Consider the following 4,267-nt stretch of genomic DNA (forward strand, 5'->3'; position numbering starts at 1 on the left):
GACAGTCTCATAGAGAATAGTCCAAGAAATGAATTTTAAGAGGGTTTCAATAACTGATAACAAAATATTGCTCTCCTGGAATATTTCTATGAAACAGAAATGTTGTAGAGATGATACAAGGCTTTCATGAGTCTCTAACTGTGTTCAGCTCTTCCATCTTTATTGTTCTGTCATGACCTTTTGAAGTTATTCTGTAGAATGTCCTTCAGTTCAGGTTTGCCTGATGTTTCCTCATGAATGGATTCAGAATGTACTTTTTTCCCCCAGGAATACCAGAGAAGTAATGTCTGTGCTTCTTGGGAGATCTTTTCAGGAAATACATAACATTGCAATCTCCTAACTTTTTATGCTTATCCTAGTGTATATGGGGTCTGAAAAGTTCACAATCTCATCCTAGAATAAGTGCTACATACCTCATTGCTGAATATCATTAAGGTCATCTTCAAGGTACTCCCTTGGTCATCTGGTGATCATGGTAATATTCAGCAGTGAGGTAGGTAGCACTTTTCCTAGGATGAGTTAGTAAACTTAATTGTCATACCTTGTATGACAACAGCTCTGATGGCTATTCCAGAAAAAGTGTCCCAAAATCTCTTTGAAAGGTGGACTAGGCACTGGCATCAGTGCATTACTTCCGGAAGGGAGAACCTTAAAGGTGATCGTAGTGAGATTCAGCAATGTGGTATGTAACACTTTTTCTAAGATGAGTTTGCAAACTTAATTGTCCAACCACTTATGTTTTCACACCTCTTCACCCAGGATAAGAAGACCAGTTTCATCCTCAAGGATAGCTTCAGCATGACACTGTGCCTTTTGGGGTCAATGAACAGGACCACAGGGCCCCGTCAACAGTTGGTGGGAAAGAGTCCAGTATTGTCTGCATTTTGAGGTGGTACCAGCCCTATGAATGTCCTGTCCCTACCTGAGTTTAGTCAGTCTTGATAATAAACCTGAAGGATAGGCAGATCAGGAATTCATAGTCACCCCTCACACACTTATGGAGCTAAAGGCAGAGATCTGCACTAGGGCTACTAAAAGTAGATAGAAAGTAGGTGACTGATTTATGCTCTTGACAAACAGGGTACTGTGGGTGGGGGGATGTTTTTGGATTTTACTTCACATTCACCAAAGCCTTTTCTCAGAGGTGAATCTCATGAACAAGGAAAAAATCCTTCCATATCCTTGCTATGAAGAGGAAAGGAATTTCCTTCCATTTTAAGGAAATGTATGTTGTTAATCACAATAAGAAAATTCAAGTGAGTTGCTAAGAAACAAGACCCTATTTGTGGTCACAGGATCTTGTGCCAATAACATCTGGTTATAGATGGTTTCCTTGGAAACAATCCCTAAGCCTTCTTAAGGATTAACACTGAGCAAAAATGAAGTCTTTTTTAATAGATGGAGATGAGGACAGTAAAAACAGAATTGCTAATTGAACAAATTGACCAACTGCAAAAGTAAGGCATGCTAGTAGAAAATAATAGTCAAATACGATAATCTCTCCTCACCTCAATAAACTCTGTTCTGTTTTTGTTTTCTTGGATAAAAGTAGTACAAAATTCTGGGAGAAGAATTCAAGTACTAAAGAAGAGGATGAAGTCAAAAGTATATCTATCCTCTTCTTCCACCACCCCTCCAGTTCTTTCTCAGAATTAGCCTCTATTAACATGCTTAGATATCCTTTGAGATATTATCTGTGTTGACACAACATGGATGTATTACCACGATTTCATACAAATGAAGATCACATATCTCATTCAAAGACTTATTGCTTGTCCATCTCACACTATATCTTAGAGACCGTCCCACAGAAGGACATAAAGATCTGCTTCATTCTCCTTGACACCCACCCTCCAGTTTGGACAAAGCTGAAAGAAAATTTATAACCCATTCTCTAAAGTGACTGAGAGTGTTTACATTATTTGGTTATCCCAAACAAGCCTGCAATAAACATCCCTGTGGATATCTTTGCAGATCATGTATGTCTATCTTTAGGGTAAATTCCTAAAAATAAAAATAGTTAAGTCAAATTTCATATGTATATTTTTATTACCTTTGCCAAAATTACCCTCCAAATACATCACACCAATTTATTCTGCCACCAACTGCATAGAAGTCTTCCTATTTCTGGCCCCTATTTCTGGCCCTAAGTAACACTGGGTATCATAAGACCTAAAAGTCTCCATTGATCCAGTGGAATGAAATGATATCTTGCTTTTTACATTTTGTGCTTCTTTCATGAGAAATAACTATGCATCTTTTCATATATTGTTGTCCATTTATATCTGTCTCTTGAGGACTGCCTGTCTGTGGCCTTTACCTAATGCCTACTGAGTTATCTTTTTCTTATTGATGCCTAAGCACTCTTTGTTTACTAAGGAAATTAGCCCTTTATATTTCCAAATATTTCTTTGCTTTTATTTTCCTAAGTCTTAAGTTTTATTTGAATAACCTCTACTGAGAATAGAGTGGGTCAATTACTATCCTCTCTTTATAGCACCAATTAACCAAGGCAGGGAAAGCAAGTACATCCTGCAGCCAGCCAGTCATGTGATGGATGGGAGCCTCACAAAAGGGGTGGTCATGACCTAAGCCCTGGCCAGCTGCTGGGTGAGTGTCCACAGTCAAGTGGGGCTTCTTGATGGTTTCATCTACTGACACAATAAGGCACACTGCCTCTGAGGCTGCTGTCAGGCCATTGATCCATACCAGAGCTGGCTCCCACCCAAAGGCCTTGAGTTGTCAGCAGTGTCCTTGTTGTTGATGTCCACCCCATACTATTACTCACCTGAGTATGTTGAGTGCACAGCTTATTGAGGATGTTTGTGGCATCAAAGCCAGCATTATCACACAGCTGGCGTGGGATAATCTCCAAGGCCTTGGCATACGCCCCAATCAACAACTGCTGCTTTCCTAAAATAGTGGTCCTTGAGTAAACCTGCAGGTACTTGGAAAGCTCCATGTCAGTGGCCCCACCACTACTGGATCATTCTTGATGGACCTTCTGACCATCATGATGGTATCATGCAGGGACCATGCCATTTCCTCCATAAACTGCTCAGCAACAGCCACAGAGGAGGAAGGTGCATATCTTGACAGCCAGTGAAAAAATTGTACCTTTCCCCTCCAATTGGGTGTCTTCAAACACCTGGGAGTGACCCAGGCACATCTGCTGACAGAGCATTCACATGGGCCTGGATTGAGCCTCCACAGGTCATTATCGTTCTCTCAGATCTTCCTCGGGTACTCAGACAGCACACAAGATGTTCCTGCCAGCAAAGTACTGGGTGCCGCATATCCAATGGGGAGTATGGACTAGACAACTTTGGCTCCAGAATGATGGGTCTTCCCTAACTTGTCTTGGAGAATGTTCCACTGAACATCAACAATCTCCTGATAAACTTCACCTGTGTGGACTCTGATCTCAGCATTATCTTTCTCAGCTTTTAACTGGCGCTCAACATTTCAAAGGGCAATCACGGGATTGTCATATACATTTCAAACCCAGTATAAGAGAACATCTTCTTGAATGCAATACCAGCTACCAGCTGAGAATCCTCTAGGACTGCTCCACTCTGTCCCTTCTGGATTCAAATCATTTTAAGCTACAGCATATCATCAAGCATTATCAGACCACCATCTTAGCAAAGAAGGCTTTCTGCTGGCAGATGAGCGTGGAACTCAGAGCAGTTGTGGCACACTTTCTTAGCAGCTTCCTCTGCTCCACTTTATCTGTCTTCTTCAGGGTCACAGTGATCTCTTAGATCTTATTAACTGCAGGCTGGGTGGCTGTATGGAAAGCTCAAATGACGATCCAGGGGTGCAAACCTTCCTCCATGTATAGTTTCACCTGCTTCAGAAACTCGGCAGCCAGCAAGGTCACTGCCATCACCAACCTCCACTTGGGATTTAGTAAGGTCCACCAAAGTCTTTGCTGCCTGATGAAAGACATTGAGAGTTTCAGAATTGTAGCCCCATCATTAGAAATTGTTAGCCACCCACAATAAACTCATCCATGCCGTGGGGACCCAGGGTGATTCTTACAGATTTGGCAATCACCTAGCAGGCACTGATGTTATTCACGAGCTAGGGAATGCCTTGGGAGCTGTCATTTCCCTCTTTTAATAGCAAACTGGCATGGGCATCATTTTAGGACTTAATCACTGGCCCACTACTCTTCCTCCTCTTCTGTGTTGGGGCATCCAGAAAGCTTTCTTCTTTTTTTCTTTGAATAAAGATGTTAGTCCTGCCAGCATCACAGGGTTGT

The 4,267-nt window shown here is 41.7% G+C and overlaps 1 pseudogene; it reads right to left on the reverse strand.

The window, feature by feature from the left end:
• Window positions 1-2,454: 2,454 nt before the first annotated feature.
• LOC100961141 lies at window positions 2,455-4,032 on the reverse strand (annotated as a pseudogene).
• Window positions 4,033-4,267: the final 235 nt, after the last annotated feature.

Source organism: Otolemur garnettii, unplaced genomic scaffold (assembly GCF_000181295.1).
Source record: "Otolemur garnettii isolate 467f Iridium unplaced genomic scaffold, OtoGar3 scaffold00001, whole genome shotgun sequence".
NCBI lineage: Eukaryota > Metazoa > Chordata > Mammalia > Primates > Galagidae > Otolemur > Otolemur garnettii.